Source organism: Rhinolophus ferrumequinum, chromosome 15 (assembly GCF_004115265.2).
Source record: "Rhinolophus ferrumequinum isolate MPI-CBG mRhiFer1 chromosome 15, mRhiFer1_v1.p, whole genome shotgun sequence".
In the NCBI taxonomy this organism is placed as follows: domain Eukaryota; kingdom Metazoa; phylum Chordata; class Mammalia; order Chiroptera; family Rhinolophidae; genus Rhinolophus; species Rhinolophus ferrumequinum.
This window is the reverse complement of record NC_046298.1, coordinates 41017229-41036050: the sequence shown is the minus strand read 5'-3', so window position 1 is coordinate 41036050 and position 18822 is coordinate 41017229. Positions and strand designations below refer to the sequence as shown.

The 18822-nt window shown below is 37.0% G+C and overlaps 2 pseudogenes; both read left to right on the top strand.

Annotated features, from left to right (window-relative positions):
- Window positions 1-16733: 16733 nt before the first annotated feature.
- On the top strand, window positions 16734-17459 carry LOC117035526 (40S ribosomal protein S6-like; annotated as a pseudogene).
- A 438-nt stretch (window positions 17460-17897) lies between these two features.
- On the top strand, window positions 17898-18433 carry LOC117035375 (ferritin light chain-like; annotated as a pseudogene).
- Window positions 18434-18822: the final 389 nt, after the last annotated feature.

The window sequence follows — 18822 nt, the reverse complement described above, 5'->3', positions numbered from 1 at the left end:
GCTCAACATGCAAACACGTCTGAGATCTGTGCATTGAGAAATCTGAAGGTGGATGTATCTGTGCAAACAGCAGAGATGGGACAGGGACAGAAGCCGAGTGCAGTACGTCACCTGCCACGGCCCCCATAGATGCAATAGCATTGAAGGGTACAAACCCCACTGGGCAAACCGGAGAGGCAGAGATAACAGTCGGGCCTGGGTGGTTGGCACACGTTGACGCTACTAGGATCAAGGTCAAAGTCAGAGATGCGCAGAGGGTCACAGTGCTCCACAGCCCGCCAGCACCAGACAAGATTCCACAGCCGCTGGAACCCATCCACCCCATCCCCATGGCCCACTCAGCAGACTGCAAAAGGGATGAAAAAAGCTTTCCAGCTTAAGTGGTCTGTACTCACTGTGGCTAAACCCACTAGTAAGAGCAGAGCCGCAGACACACGATCCGCTTGCCCCAGGCCCCAGCCAATCCCTCCACCCATCTCTGTGCAGCTGGGTAGAGGCAGCTGGGTTAACTCAGACTGGCTCTGCTGGCAGCGTCTGGCTCCAGGAAAGTGGTTCTGGGAACACACAGGAGACCCACAGCCCACCACGTCCAGTCCACTGGAGAGGTGCCCCGAGACTGAGGTGACTGGTCTTAAAGGGGACACCCACCTCTTCAAGGAATTTTCCTTGGCCAAAGCTACAACACCCCACAGAGATGCCCCCAGCCCCAGCAGTGCAGATGACAGTAAAACTTGCACTTCAGCACTACCTACTGAAAAAAAGACCTACATGTCAACAACCTGCTATACACTGAAGTGTCAAATACATTAAAAGTTATTCCCACAAATTCCCAGGCAGAGAAATAATCCAAGCATGCTGAATAATCAATAACGAGGGAATTCAGAAAGAAAATGAAAAATCTTCAGGAAATAAAAGACATGGAAATATGTGAATTAAATGATGGAGAACTCAAGATTGCCATTCTGAAAAAACTCGGCAAGATACCAAAAAACTCAAAGGCAAATCAGTGAACTCAGAAATCAAAATGAACAATGGAGATTGAAACTATTAACAAAAGAACGAAACAAATTCTAGAGCTGAAGAACTCAGTAAAAGAGATGAAGAATAAACCAGTGGGCTTAGGAAATAGAATAGACCAGATGGAGGAAAGAATTAGTGACATAGGAGATAGAAATCTAGAAATGACTCAGGTGGAAGGAGAACCTAGAGTAATAAAATGAAAGACCTCTGAGGTAACGAACTCCTTTAGAAAGGGCACTATAAGAATAATGGGTATGCAAGGAGGAGACGAGGAGGAGAAGGGGAAAGAGCGCCTATCAAATAATCAACAAGAACGTGCCAAACCTAAGGAAAGAACTGGATCCTCGAATCTAAAAGTGTTTTCCAGAGCATATGATATTAAAACTGTCAAAAACTAATGACAAAGAATTATCAAGGCAGCCAGGGAAACGAAAACAGTCTATAAAGGAAACCCTATTAGATTATCATCAGAATTTTCAGCAGAAACCCTACAAGATAGAAGAGAGTGGAACCAAATATTCAAAGTATTGCAAGAGAAATCACCATCAAATAAAAATATATCCAGGAAATTTATCCTCTAGACATGAAAGAAATAATGGCTTTTCCAGGCATACAGAAGCTCAGGGAATTTACCACCACAAGACCTGTCATACAAAAAGAGCTGAAAGATGCTCTTCTATCTGAAACAAAAAAAGACAAAAGGATACAAAACTGTGAGTAATATGATGACTCAGACAGAAGCAGAAAAGTGCAACCCTTGTTCAGAATCCAGTATTAAACATTTAAATATAAAGGTTAAAGGAGGTAAAAAGATTTAAAATGAAGACAGTAGCTCCTTCAATTTAGAAATGAACACACAGCATAAAAGGATAATTTGTGACAACAAAGGGGAGTGGGAAAAGGACTGAACTAGCACAGGTGAATAGAGGTAAGATGCAATAAGAAGAAAAAGGACTACTGTATGGGTGAAACTTTCTTTTGTATAAGCCTAATGGTAACCACACACACAAAAATCTAGAACTGAGACACAACATAAAAAGGAGAGAGGAAAAATGATAGAATACCACCAAACTACACAGACAGAAACACAGGGAAAAGAAACAATGGAGACAACAGAGCAACCAGAAAACAAAATAAAATGCCTATAGGAAATCTTCATATTTCAATAATTACCCTAAATGTGAATGGACTGAATTCACCAATTAAAAGGCACAGAGTAGTAGGGTGAATCAAAAAACAAAACCCAACTATATATACTGCCTTCAGGAGTCACATCTCAGCTGCAAAGACAAACACAGACTCAAAGAGATGTGGAATATAATGATATTCCAGGCAAATGGCATCCAGAGAAAAGTGGGTGTAGCCATACTTCCATCAAAAAAAATAGATTCCAAGATAAAAAGTAACAAGAGACAAAGATGGACATTTTGTAATGATAAAGGAGACAATACAGCAAGAGGACATAACACTTATCAATATATATGTATGCACCCAACCTGGGAACTACCAAAATATATAAAACAACTAACAGGACTAAATGGAAAACTGGAAAACAACAACAACACAATAAATAGTTCTGGGGAAATTAGAGAGCTACATGCAAAATAATGAAATACTGCTATTTGACACCATACACAAAAACTAACTCTTAAATGGACCAAGGACCTAAATATAAGACATGAAAAAATAAAATACATAGATGAAAACACAGGTACTAAACTTATAGACCTTGGTCTCAGAGAGGGTTTTATGAATTTGACCCCAAAGGCAAGGGAAGTAAAAGCAAAAATAAACAAATGGGACTACATCAAACTAAAAGGCTTCTGCACAGTAAAAGAAACCAAGAAATCAAAAAGGCAACCAACCAAATGGGAGACCATGCTTGCAAACGATACCTCTGATAAGGGGCTAATATCCAAAATACATAAAGAACTCATACAACTCAACAATAAAAAAAATAATAATCCAATTTAAAAATGGTCAGTGGACCTGAACAGACACTTTTCCCAAGACATATAAATGGCCAACAAATAGATGAAATAAGATATTTAAATTCACTAGCTATTAGGGAAATGCAAATCAAAACCACAATAAGATACCACCTTACACCTGCCAGAATAGCTGTTATCAACAAGACAAGTAATAATAATAATATTGGACATGATGTAGAGAAAAATGAATCTTCATACACTGTTGGTAGGAATGTAAATTACTGCAGCCACTATGAAAAACAGTTTGGAGGTTCCTTAAAAAATTAAGAACAGAATTACCATATGACCCAGCAATCCCTCTTCTGGGTATCTACCTGAAAAATGTGAAAACTAGTAAAGGTGACCAAGAACGTGAGCGAGCCTAGGCACAGCCACTACCGTGGGCACCTCACCAAGCACACCAAGTTTGTGTGGGACAAGATCTGAGGTGTGTGGCTTTGCCCCATATGAGTGGTGTGTCATGGAGCTGCTCAAGACCTCTAAGGACAAGCAGGCCCTGAAGTTAGTTCATCAAGGGTGGGAACACACATCTGTGCCAAGAGGAAGAGAGAGGAGCTGAGCAATGTCCTTGCAGCCACAAGGAAGGCAGCAGCCAAGAAGGACTGAGTCCCATTCCCTCTGTGTGTAATAAAACCTTTTCAGAAAAAAATCCCACTTACAATTACATCGAAAAGTATAAAATACCTAGGAATAAATTTAACCAAGGTGGTAAAAGATCTGTACTTGGAAAACTGTAAGACAGTGAAGAAGATACAAATAAATGGAAGCATATACCATGCTCATGGATAGGAAAAATTAGCATCGTTAAAATGTTCATACTTCCCAAAGCAACTTATAGATTCAATGCAATTCCTATCAAAATACAAATGGCATTCTTCACAGAACTAGAAAAAATAATCTTAAAACTTACATGGAACCACAAAAAACCCCAAATAGCCACAGCCATCTTGAGAAAGAAAAAAGTTGGAGATATCATGCTACCTGGTATCAAACTATACTACAACGTATAGTAATCAAAACAGCATGGTACTGGCATAAAAACAGACACATAGATCAGTGGAACAGAACAGAGAGCTCAGAAATAAATCCATGCCTATATGGTCAATTAATCTAAACAAAGAAGGCAAGAATATATAATGGGGTAAAGACAGTCTATTCAATAAATGGTTTTGGGGAAATTGGACAGATGCACACAAAAGAATGAAACTGGACCACTTTCTTACACCATATACAAGAATAAACTCAGAATTGGTTAAAGACTTAAATGTAATATCAGAAACTGTAAAATACCTAGAAGAAAACATAGGCAGTAAACCCTTAGACATCGCTCTTAGTATTAATAATATTGGATATGTCTCCTTGCGCAACTGAAACAAAAGAAAAACTAAACACATGGGACTACAGGAAACTAAAAAGTTTTTGCACAGCAAAGGAAACCATCAAAAGGAAAAGACAACCTACTGAATGGGAGAAGATATTCGCTAATGATATATCTGCTAAGGGATTGATATCCAAAATATACAAGGAAATCATACAACTTAACAACAGAAAAATCAAACAATCCAAATAAGAAATGGGCAGAGGAACTGAATAGACATTTCTCCAAAGAGGACATACATGGCCAATAGACACATGAAATGATGCTCAACGTCACTAATCATCAGAGAAATGCAGATTAAAACCACAATGAGATATCACCTCACTCCTGTCAGAATGTCCATCCAATAAACCAACAAACAAGTGTTGGCGAAGATGTGGAGAAAAGGGAACCCTCGTGCACTGTTGGTAGGATTGCAAATTGGTGCAGCCACTATGGAAAACAGTATGGATCTTCCTCAGAAAATTAAAAATAGAACTACCATATGATTCAGCAGTCCCACTTCTAGGTAATTATCCAAAGAAATTCCAAATAATAATTTGAAAAGATATGTGCACCCCTGTATTCACTGCAGCATTGTTTACAATAGCCAAGATATGGAAGCAACCTAAGTGTCCATCAATAGACAAATGAATAAAGAAGTATGGTAAATATATACAATGGAATATTACTCAGCCATAAAAAGAATGAAATCTTGCCATCAACAACAACATGAATGGACCTAGTACATATTATGCTAAGTGAAATAAGACAAAGACAAATATCATATGATTTCATTTATAGGTGGAATCTAGGAAGCAAAATATATGAACAAACGAAACAGAAACACATAGATACCAAGAAGAAATTGATGGCTGCCAAGTGGGAGGAGGCTTGGGGAGCTGAGTGAAAAAGGTGAAGGGATTAAGAAGTACAGATTGCCAGGTATGAAAACAGTCACAGTGATGTAAAGTAGGGAAGATAGTCATGAATACTGTGATAACTGGTGTCACATGGGTACTAGACTTATCAGGGGGATCACTTTGTAAGTTAAATCAATGTCTAATCATTATGTTGTATATCTGAAACTAACATAATATTGTATGGCAACTGTAATTTAAAAATAAAAAGCAATACAGAATTGTACACCTGAAATCTATGTAATTTTACTAACAATTGTCACCCCAATAAATAAATAAAATAAAATAAATACAAATAAACAAAATCAATCATGAAAGTAGCTGAAGTAGAATGATGTTGCAGAGGGAAGCAACATCAAATGATTCAAATGACTGCTGACATTTGAAAATAACGTCACATCAGAAAACTAGGGCAGAAAGAAGAGCAGTATCTTTAGCTGCGGCAAGGGGGGGAAAGCCATAATTCTATATTCAAAGAAAATATTCTTTCAGAATAAAGGCAAAATCAAGACATTTTCAAATAGAGGGCAACAGAGAGAATTCACTGCCAGCAGAATTGCATGACAAATGCTCAAGGTCTTCAGACTGAACAGAAATGACACTGGAAACAGGGATCTCCAGGAAGTAAGGAAGAACTCCAGAAATGGTAAATATCTGGAAAAGTATAAAATACTATTTTTCTTAATTTACTCAATATACATGTTACTGAAGATGCAAAAATATAATACAGAGGGTGCCAAAAAGTATACACATTTTAAGAAAAGAAAACTTAAAATTGTAATACTCAATATGTACCGATTACAAAAGATGAATACAAGTCACGTGTGACTTCTGCAGTTACAAAAGGTGTTCAGTGATTACCATCAGCGTCCAGACACTTCTGATTACGGTGAACTAGTGCCAAAGTATCCACTTGTATACATTTTTTTGGCACCCCCAGTATATGTAGATGTAATATGTATGCAAATACATTACTCACTTTACATGAATGATACAATATTAACTCTAAGATAAAAAGAGCCTTATCATGAAAACAATTAAAAATGCAAAGAGGTACAGCTGAAAACCCAAGATAATAAAAATGGAATGCTTAAAAATCTTTAGTCCAAAAGACAGCAGGAAAGTACAGAAGAATAAGTAACAAGAGTGAGAAACATAACAAATAGTGAAATTATAACCCTAAATATAACCACATAAATAATTACATTAAATGTTAATTGACTCTACAAAGGCAAGGATTGAATGGATTAAAAAGTAACTACGGTATGTACTTTCTTCAAGAAGTGTATATTAGACACCAAGAGAGAGGTTGAAAATACATAAATGGAAAAGTTCATATGAAGAGTAAACATGAGAAGGCTTGGAGCAGTTATATTAATGTTAGATAAAGTAGATTTCTCACAAAGTCTATTACAGAGCTAAAGCGGAATTTTTTACAATGATAAAAAGGTCAATACATCAGTAACACAATTTTTAAATGTTTATGTGACAAATCACAAAGTTTTAAAATACGTGAAACAAAACTTACAAAAATCAAAGGGAAAAAATAGGAAAATCAAAATCAGAGGTAAAGATTTCACCTCTCTGAAATAACGCGAGACAAATCAGTGAAGACAATTATGAACAATATCAACCTCACTGATCTAATGGGTATTAGATGTTAGAACACTATACCTAAGAACAACAGAACACTCACTGTTTAACTGTTAATTGAGAGTGTAACAGAAAAATTTGGTGACATAAGAGGAAGTTCTTTTAATCTGGGCATGAATTAACTTAGTCATTTTACATAAAAAGGCCCAAATTGTACCGTGTTTCCCCGAAAATAAGACCTAGCCGGACAATCAGCTCTAATGCGTCTTTTGGAGCAAAAATTAATACAAGGCCCAGTCTTATTTTAATGTAATATAATATAATACCCCATCTTATATTAATGTTTGCTCCAAAAGACGCTTTAGAGCTTATTGTCCGGCTAGGTCTTATTTTCGGGGAAACTCGGTACTCACGGCAGCAAGGGGCTACAAACTCCACAACCACAGGGGTTCTCAGTAAGATTTGGACTTGTGTCAGGTGACGTTGGGGATGGTATTAAAAAGTGGGGCTTTGTTGATTGGGTGCTGTCAGGGAGTGGGGGTAATTCTGTGATTGGGTATATTAACTCGTCTTCTGTAGAAGGATGGAAAACTTGACCAACGCCACAGGTGTGACTGGTAAAAAGAAGCAGTCATTCAGATCAGCCAGGAGAGGGGGCTGGTTGCTCACCTGTTGTTCGGATTCTTGTTTTGTCCCTGTGGAGACATGACTGCACAGTGGTCTAAGCTGTGCATCGAGGTATTGTGGTAACAATGTGGCCTTGTGGGACATTGGTTGTCTGTGAAGTTGATTAGGTACAAAAGAGGGCAGGAAGTGGGAAACAGCAAACAAAGAAAATGGTAGACCTAATTAAAAACATGAAGGAAATTCCAAGCACTTCAGGAAATATAAATAGTCAAAGAACACAATAATCAAAAGACAGAGATTGCCAAAATCAATATTTTTAAACGACAACTATATGTTGTTTCCAAGAGAAGCACTTTTATTATAATGACACAGGTAGGCTAAGAAGAAAATGATGGGAAAAGATTTATCACATGTATAGATGGAGATATGAACAAAACCAACTCCATCCCAGATGTCAGGTCATTTTTAAGTTTCACGCTGTGACCTTTGAACAAACTCACTGTCCTTAGCAAGCATATCAAAGCCTTCAAGTTGGTGATTATCTGTGTTCCTTCAAATGTAGCCATAAGTATTTATTAGTAACCACCAGAATGGCGTGACAACCAAGATAAATATCCAACTGGTGATGGTATTAATTTTAAACAATCATCTATCAAAGACCACCAGGAGGTATGGCTGCTGGCGCTACTGCATTCTTTGTCCCTTTGTCTTGTCAATCATTACTATCTGAGGTATACCATAAAATCAATATAGTCACAGGAGCCTGTAGCACAGTATAATCCGCACGGAATTGCTGGGTTGTCAGTTCCGGTCCAACCCAATCTTCCCGCAAGTAAATTACCTTGTATTAAATTCTGTCATGTTCTGTGGAGTTGTCTGCTTCACTGTCGATCTTAAGCTATTGTCTCATTATGGTGGCCATTATGCCTTTGCCCCACCGTCAGACACCACGCAAACATGAATCAAAGGAAAGCTGGAGCTGTTAGAGAAATGCACATTAAAGCCAGGACAGGATAGCATTACACACCTAGCAGAATGCATAAAATTTGAAAATAATTACAATGTCAAGTGCTAGTGAGGATGCGGAGCAACTGGATCTCTTCTAAGTTGCTGGTGGGAATGTAAAATGGTAGTCACTCTAGAAAAAGAGTTCGGCAGTTTCTTTAAAAACTAAATAAACATGCAACTACCATATGACCTGGAAATCGTGCTCCTGGGAATTCATCCTGGAGAAATGAAAATGTATCCACACAAAAGCCTATGTACACATGTTCACAGCAGCTCTGTAACAGGCAAAATTCTAGTCATAGGGAACATAGTGGTTTTTAGCAGGTAGGGTCTGACTAGCATAAAGGGGTTACACAACGTGGGTCAGTTCTGTTCTGATTGTGGTGACCAAAATCTGTATGTCAAATTTCACACACACACACACTGCATACAAACACAGATGAAAATACTCAACTACCATCCAACCCAGCAATTACACTTCTAGGCATTTATCCCAGAGGAAAAAAATTATGTTCACACAAAAACCAGTATACAAATCCTCACAGCAGCTTTATTTGTAATAGCCAAAAAGTGTAATCAGCGCCAATGTCCAACAGGTGAATGGCTAATCAAATTGTGGAATGTATATATATATATATATATATATATATATATATATATATATATATATACACCATGGAATATTACTCAGTAATAAAATGGGACAAATTACTAATACACACAACTTGCATGAATCTCCAGGGAATTTTGATAAGTGAAAAAATCCAGTTCCAAAAGATTACATGTTGTAAGATTCTATTGATACAACATTCCCGAAATGACAAAATTAGAGATGGACAACAGATTAGTGGTAGGGATGGGGTAAGGGAGTGGAGAAAGGTGAGTGTTATAAAAGAGCAAGAACTGTCAGTATCTTGACTGGAGTGGATACATGAATCTGCACATGTGATAAAATTTATAGCACTTATTTCACACACAAGTGAGTACAAGTAAACCTGAGGAAATCAGTGGATTGTAGCAATGTCAATATCTTACTTGTAATATTAGTTTTGTAAAATATTACCATTTGGGGAAAGTGGGCAATGTGTAGAAGATATCTGTCTATTATTTCTTACAACTGCATGTCAACCTAAATTATCTCAATAGAAATTTCAATTAAAAATGGGTGAAAACCAAAAAAGGTTTGTAGTTTAGTTAATAATACTGTGTCAATGCCAATTTCCTAGTTTTGAAACCAGGAATGTGCAATGGTTACATAAGATGTCATTGTGAAAAGCTGTATGGAGGCCAGTTGGGAACACTTTAAAAAAAAAAAAATTCTTGTGTCAAAGTACTGCAAAATAAAAAGTTTTAAAAGTAAAGAAAAGTCAAAATGGTTATATTAATATGAGACATACTAGGCTTCACAATAAAAAAAATTACCAAGGATAAAAGGGGGCATTATATAATGATAAAAGGATCAATTCATTAAGTTAACATAATTCTAAATCAATAAACCCCTAACAATAGAATTTCAAAATACTTAAAAGCTGACATAACTGAAAGGAGAAATAAGACAAATCCACAATTATATCTGGAGATCTCAATAGTCTTGTTTCAATAATAAATAGAATTACTAGACAAAAAATCAGCAAAGATACAGAAGAACTGAACAATGCCATCGTCCACCTGGATATAATTGACATTTACAGAACACTCCACCTTGCGACCACAGAGCAGACATTCTTTTGAAGGACACATGGAGCAGTCACCAAGATAGATCATAGTCCAGGGTCATAGACAAACCTTAATAAATCTAAAATAATTGAAGTCATACAAAATATATTCTCAGGCTATAAAAGAATTTAATTAGAAACCAATAGCAGAAACACCTCCAAACATTGGAAATTAAACATTACACTTCCAAATAATCCATGGGTTAAAAAAGACAACTCAAGGGAATTTAGAAAATATTTTGAAATAAAAAAATACAAGATAGTAAAATTTATGTAATGCAGCTACATAGTGGCTTATAATATTAGATGCTTAATATTAGAAATGAAGAAAGGTCTCAAGTCAATAATCTAAATTTGTATTTTAAGAGGGTCAACATAACAGTTATCAATGAGAAAAATCAATAAAAGTGAACTGTCTTTTCAAAAAGATCAATGAAACTTGATAAACTTCTAGCAATTTGACAAAGAAAAAAAGGAAAACAAAAATAAATATCAGGAATGAAAGAGAGGCTATCACAATAGACACTGCAGACATTAAAAGGATAATAAGGCAATAACTGAAAAAACTATATACAGAAATTGACAACGTAGATGAAAGGGATCAATTCCTCCAAAACCACAAACCAAAAATGACCCAAAGTGAAATAGATAATCCCTAATAGTCTTAAGTATGAAATAAACTGAAATTATAGTTTTAAAAAAAAATCCAAAAAATAAATATACATGCTCAGATGATTTTACTAGTAAATTCTACAAAATATTTAAATTAAAAAATAATACTAATTCTTACACAATCTCTTCCCCAAAACAGAAGAAGACACTTTCCAACTCATTGTATGAGACCAGCATTACCCTCATACTAAAATTAGACAAAGACAGTACAAAAAACGAAATACTACAGATAAATATCCTCATGAACAAAATTGGGAAGTCAAATCCAGCAATACATAAAAATCATAATACAGGTAACCCCCGTATAACATGGCACTTCTATATAGCACGGCTCGAGAATTGGGGAAAACTCTCGTATGACACAGCATCCTAGAACACGGTTTCACTCTAACACGGTTTGAGAATTAGAGAAATCCCTGAACAACATGGAGCATAATAAGAGCTTTTAAGAGCAAAAAATATCTCATTGAAATCAGGGAAATCCCTGAACAATATGGATTGTAATAAGAGCTTTTAAGAGCAAAAGATATCTCATTTGAAATTTTTCATTCAAGCGTGGATGTCGTATCAGATTTGACTGCAGAATTTTAAAATTTATTAGAATTTTAAATCAATTTTGTTCGGGGAGTATTAAGTTCAGAAGATGAAGGTATCTTGTCAAAAAGAAAACACCCTTGGTTAATGGTGTTTAGTTGTGATGACGAAGAAAACATTATTTCATAAATCTTAATAAGTTATCCTTTTGGTGAAAATTGCTTTAATAAATATATTTCTCTTAATTATAAAAATATAATAGCATGTTTTTTCAATTTTTGGAACCTAACCCCGTTTTGGTACTAGTTCTTTGTTTCGTATAACACAGATTCGCATAACACGGCATTTTTTAAGGAACCTAACAACTGTGTTATACGGGGGTTACCTGTATATAATAACCAAGTATTAACCAAGTAGGGTTTATCTCACGACTTCAAGGCTGATTCAATCTTTGGAAATCAACCAATTTAGTAATCCACCTATATTACTAGTCTAAAGCAGGCGTTGATAAACTCAACTGTTTTTTTCAAGGCGTGCAGACACTGAGCAACCGGTTTAGCACTCTGAGCCATGGAGACCAAGCCTGGGCACGTTTCTCCACCTCATGTTGGGTGGAGAGCCTGCCTCCCTGATGGGCAGGTGTGCCTCACCAATTCCCAAGGCCTGTGCTATTCACCACCTACACACTGGGGACACCACTGCTTTCAGTGAACTGGTACCAAGCTATGGAGTCACATTGTAGGAGTCAGTGACAAAGGGAGGTGACTTGCCTCCAGTCAGCTACCCAAGTTGAGATGGCTAGGTTCTCTGGGAAGGAAGAGAGGAATGCAGGGACCAGGATGTCACTAGGGCAGAAAGTGAAACTGACTCCAGTGGCTGCCCACTGGCCTGCCGGGGGCCTCCTCCTCAAGCTAGATGGTCTCCATCCTGAGAATGTCTCCAATTGATGGCAACTAGGTGCAAAGTGTGCCCACCACCTGGTAAGCCCACCAGGCAGATGGGATGATTGAAGGCAGGAATTGTATCAGTTTTGCCCCTTGGCCTACGAAGCCTAAAAGGATTACGACTGTGTCTGGTTCTTTTCAGAAAAAGTTTTCCAATATTGGTCTAAAGAAGAAAAAACACTTTGTCATCATATCAATTGATATAGAAAAAGCATTTGACAAAATAAAACATCCAGCAATGATTAAAAAAAAAAAACTCTCAGCAAACTAGGAAAAGAAGAGAACTTCCTCAACTTGATAAAAGGCATCTACCAAGAACCATCAGATAACATCATAATAGTAAGAACCGAATGGTTTCCCCATATGGCTGGGAACAAAGCAAGGATGTCCACTCTCACCATTTCTATTCAAAATTGTGTTGGAAGTGTCGGCCAGAGTGCCAAGGCAAGAAAAATAATTAGCTACCCAGAAAAATCTAAGGAATCTACAAAAACCTAGAATTTATAAGTAGTTTATCAAGGACACTCAATCGAAGGTCAAAACACACAAAATTCATATTTCTATATCCTGGCAAAGTACAATTTTTTTAAACTAGTAATGTACTATATTTCTATGTCTTAGCAATGTACAAAACTTAAGAACAGTTCCACTTAAAATCTCCCAAAGAATGAAATGCTTAGATATAACTCTAACAATATGTATAGAATTTGCATGCCCCAAACTACAAACTGCTGATATAAATCAAAGGACATCTAAATAATTGAAGAGACATATAATGTTCATGAATTAGAATACCCAACACAGTAAATATGTCAATTATCCCCAAGTTGATTTACAGATTTAATGCAATAGTAAAAAAAGTTCTAGCATATTCTTGTAGATATAGACTATCTCATTCTTAAGATTATATGGAAAAGGAAAAAAACTTAAATAGACCAAAATTTTATTTTTATTATTTATTTATTTATTTATTTATTTTTTAAGATTTTATTGGGGAAGGGGAACAGGACTTTATTGGGGAACAGTGTGTACTTCCAGAACTTTTTTCCAAGTCAAGTTGTTGTCCTTTCAATCTTAGTTGTGGAGGGTGCCGTTCAGTAGTTGTAGAGGGCGCAGCTCAGCTCCAGGTTCAGTTGCCATTGCTAGTTGTTGGAGGAGGGAGTCGAGGAATTGAACTGACAACCTTGTGGTTGAGAGCCCACTGGCCCAAGTGGGAATCGAACCCACAGCCTTCGGAGTTAGGAGCACGGAGCTCCAACTGCCTGAGCCACTGGGCCGGCCCCCAGAATTTTATTTTAAAAGAAGAATAACTTGGAAGAATCGTACTACTTGGAGTTATGAAATACTCCAAAGCTACAATAATCAGGAATGAGGTAATAATGAAGGGGCAGACACAGGGACAGATGGAACATAACAGAAAGTCCATAAATGTATGCATATAAATATGGCAAATTGACTGACAAAGATGCAAAAGCAATTCAGTGGGGGAAGGATATTCTTTTAACAAATCATGTTTGAACAATTGGCCTTCTGTGAGCAAAATCAATGAGCCTCAACCTAAATGTAACACCTCATGTAAAAATTAATAATTATTTATAGAGCTGACTATAAAATGTAAAACTACAAATTTTAAAAAAGAAAACATAAGGAAAATTCTTTGGGATTAACTTAAGCAAAGTGTTCTTAGACGCTACACTAAAAGCATAATCCATAAAAAAACACAATATATTGGACCTTATCAAATTTTAAAACTTCTGTTCTGTAAAAGACAATGTGAAGAGAATGAAAAGATGAGCGATAGACTGGAAGAACATATTTGCCAATCCCATAGTCAAAAAATAACTTTTCTCTGTAATATATAAAGAACTTTCAAAATTCAACAAAAAGAACTTTAAAACTCAATAATAACAAACAACCCAATTAAAAATTGGCAAAAGACATCGACAGACAATTCTCCAAAGCAGATATAAGGATGGCAAATAAGCACATGAAAATATGTACATTAGCGATTAAGGAAATGAAAAACTAAACCACTCCACTACACATCTATTAAAATGTCTTAAATAAAAATAAAAATCGGGACAATATCAAATTCTCATGAGGGCCCAGAGCAACTGGAACTCACATACATTGGTGGGGGGAATCCAAAAGGGTACAGACACTTTGGTGAAAAACAATGAAATTTTATAACAAATTAAAAATACTCTTGTATGTTCTTCTCAGCAGTCTTCCCTAGAGAAATGAAACTTTATCCTCATGCTAACACCTGTATACGAATGTTTATACCAGCCCTATTCATCATTGTAAATAACTGGAAACCCAAATGCAACAACCAATGGATGAATGGTATAAAATAAAAAATGGTATAAAAAAAAGTATAAAATAAAGAAAAGAAAATGGAATGAAAAATACTCAATCCAACAAAAAGCAGTACATTCATAAAATGGAACACCACTCAGCAATAAAAAGGAACCAACCATTAATATACACAATAACTTTCATGAATTTTGAAGGCAATATCTTCAGTGAAAGAAGCCAGTCACATATAACGTTATGGACTATACAATTTCATTTACACACATTCTCAACAATGCAATACTACAGCAATAGAGAACATGTCACTGATTTCCAGGGGTTATAGGTATGCTGAAGAGAGGCTATACAGAGCTAGGATAAGAAAGTTTTTTTGGTGTGAAGGGACCGTTTTGTGTCCTCAGTATGGTAGTGGTTACACAAATCTACACGTGTTAAAATTGAACACCAAAATAAAAAAGGTCTGTTTATTGTGTGACCATTTTTAAGTAAAGCTTGAAGGAATAAACTATTTGAAGCACAAATTATATTGTTTGAAGTTTATTACCTACGTAGAGTAAAATGTATAATAATAGCACAAAGAATAGAAGGGAACAAATAGAAGTGTACTGTTGTAATTATCTGGCACTATACTTTAAGCAGTAAAGTATTATTTTAAGGTAGACTATGACATTGTATATTGCATATTATAAAAGCTAGTATAAAATAAAGAAAAGAAAATGGAATGAAAAATACTCAATCCAACAAAAAGCAGAAAAAGAAGAATTAAGAACATATGAAATATAAAACAAACAGGAAGATGCTAGATTTTAATCCAAACATGGTGACAGTCACATCGAGTGTAAATGGTCTAAACACCCAAACTAAAAGGCAGAAATTCTAATATTGTAGGAAAAAAAAACAAGAGCCAACTATATGTTGTATACAAAAACCTATTTTAAATACAAAAATACAGAGAGGAAAAATAAAAGGATGGAAAAAGATATGTCATGTAAATATTAGTTAAAAGAAAGGTAGAGTGCCTATTTTATTACCAGAAAGAGTAGGCTTTAGAACAAGAAATATTAACAGGTATAAAGATACTCTACAATGATAAAGAGGTAACTTTATCAAGAAGACATAACAATTGTAAATGTGTATATATCTAATTAAGGTGCTTCAAAATACATGAAGCAAAAGATGATAAAAATTAAAGAAGATATTGACACAACCACAATTAAAGCTGGAGACTTGCACACTCTTTTCTCTGTAAACAATAGAACAAGTAGAAAATTTGTCAGGACAAAGAAGACCTGAACACCACCAACCAACTTGGCATAACTGGCATCAGTAGATTGCTCCACCCAACAGCAGCGGAATACAAATTCCTTTCATGTGCAAACCAACTTCCAAAAAAGTTGAAATTATAAATAAGGGATGGGACAAAAAAGAAATCATAAAGATAAAGGAAGACACAATACATCAAAAGTAGTTTCTGCAGCTAAAGTGATGCTTCGAAAGACTTTATAACAAATATCTATATTAGAATAGAAAGGTCTCAAATCAATAATACAAGCTTTCACAACCCAAAACTAAAAAAAGTCAATTACTCCAAAGTAAGCAAAAGAAAGGAAACGATAAAGCAGAAATCAGTAAAACAAACAAACAAACAAAACCAGACATACACAGGAGAGAAGAAAAATCAGTGAAACAAAAAATGTGCTTCATTGACAAAATCAATAAAGTCAAATCTCTAGCCAATGTAATATTAGGAAGAAAGAGACAAGACCAAAATGACCAATATCAGGATTGAGAGTGGATGATATTTACTACAGATATTAAAGCCATTAAAAGTTAAAATATTATTAATAGCTTTGTACCAATAAAACCTACATAAACTGGAAACGTTCCTTGAAAGATATAAACTATCCATAGCAAACTCAAGAAGAAACGGAATAATGGAATATAAATTCCTTCCCATGTAAGAAAATAAAAAACTGCTCTTTTTTGTGGCGCCTCAGAGGCAGTTGGCTGCTTCAGGATGAAGCTGAACATCTTTTTCAGCCACTGGCTGCCAGAAACTCACTGAAGTGGATGATGAACACAAACTTTGTACGTTTTATGAGAAGCGTGTGGCCACAGAAGTTGCTGCTGATGCTCTGGGTGAAGCACGGAAGGGTTATGTGCTTCGAATCAGTGGTGGGAACGACAAACAAGGTTTCCCTTGAACGACAAGCAGGGTGTCGTGACCCATGGCCGTGTCCGCCTGCTCCTGAGTAAGGGGCATTCCTGTTACAGACCAAGGAGGACTGGAGAAAGTGCAAATCTGTTCGGACTTTCATTGTGGATGCCAGTCTGAGTGTTCTCAACTTGGTCATTGTATAAAAAGGGGAGAAAGGTATTCCTGGTCTCACTGACACTACTGCGCCTCGTAGCCTGGCGCCCAAAAGAGCTGGCAGAACCCGCAAACTTTTCAGTCTCTCTAAAGATGATGTCTGCCAATGTGTGGTGAGAAAACCGTAAACGAAGAAAGTAAGAAACCTAGGACCAAAACACCCAAGATTCAGCATCTTGTTACTCCACACATCCTGCAACACAAATGTTGGCGTATTGCTCTGAAGAAACAGCGGACTAAGAAAAATAAGGAAGAGGCTGCAGAATATGCTAAACTTTTGGCCAAGAAAATGAAGGAGGCCAAAGAAAAACGCCAGGAACAGATTGCCAAGAGACGTGGGCGGTCCTTTCTGAGAGCTTCTACCTCTAAGTCCGAGTCCAGTAAAAAATGAGATTTTGTCAGAGTAACAAATAAATACGATCCGACATCAATAAATAAATAAATAAAAATTTAAAAACTAATGAACAAAGAACTCAAGTTCTCAGATTGCTTCACTGGTGAATTCTATACCAAAGAGTTAAATTAAGACTAACTTTATACAAAATCTGGAGACTTGAAAAGAAGAAAATACATCAATATAATTTGCCATGTTAATAAGAGACTAAAAGGAATGACCATATGGGCAGTGCCCTCGGCGGTCCCCCCAGATCTGTCTCTTGCTTCAACAATGTTTAGACGGAACAGACCCAAGGATGCCACTCCTTCCAGCCTCCGACCACCCTCTAACTTCTTCTCCAGTCTCAACCTTCAGAACCATCTTGGCCATCCTGTGGCCTCTGAGACCAGCCAACACCGTTTTTCGAGCTTATCTCCTTATTGCTGAGCAACCATGAGCTCCCAAGTTCGTTAGAATTACTCCACCGAGGAGGAGGCTGCCATCAACAGCCTGGTCACCCTGCATCTGCGGGCCTCCTACACCTGCCTCTCTCTGAGTTGCTATTTATACGGCAACGATGTGGCTCTGGAGGGGGTGGGCCCCTCCTGCGAGTTGGCTGAGGCAAGCGCGAGGGCACCAAGCATCTTTTGAAGATGCAAAACCAGCGTGGTGTCTGCGCCCTCTTCCGGGACCTGCAGAAGCCTTCCCAAGATGAGGGGGTAAAACTCAGGATGCATGGAAGCCGCCATAACCATGGAGAAGAACCTGAACCAGGCCCTTTTGGATCTGCACACCCTGGGTTCTGCCCGCAGTTCTCCATCTCTGTGACTTTCCGGGAGAACCACTTTCTGGATGAGGAGGCGAAACTCATCAAGGAGACAGGTGAGCACCTGACTGACCTCCGCAGGCTGGTGGGCACCCAGGCTGGGCTGGGCGAGTATCTCCTCGAAAGGCTCACCCTCAAGCCTCTGGAGCCCAGAGGCCTTTGAGGGGCCCTCTGCATCCCCCTGGCATTGGGCTTCTGCCTGAGCCTCTTCCTGCAACCATTAGGCAGCCTTCTAATCAGCCTGGGACCCCCTACCATGCCATGGACCAAATTGAAACAATACAGCTTTGTGCAGGAGAAAAAAAGGAAAAAAAAGACCACATGGCCATTTCAATAACCAAAGAAAAAGCATTTGACAAAATTTAACACCCAGTCCCAATTCACTTCCTCAAACTAGGAATCAAAGGAAACTTCCTCAAATTGATAAAGGGTTATCTATAAAAACGCTACAGCTAATTTCATACTTAATATTGAAAGAATGAATGCCTTCTTGCTAAGATTAAGAACAAGGCAAAAATGTCCAATCTCACTACCTCTATTCAACATTGGACT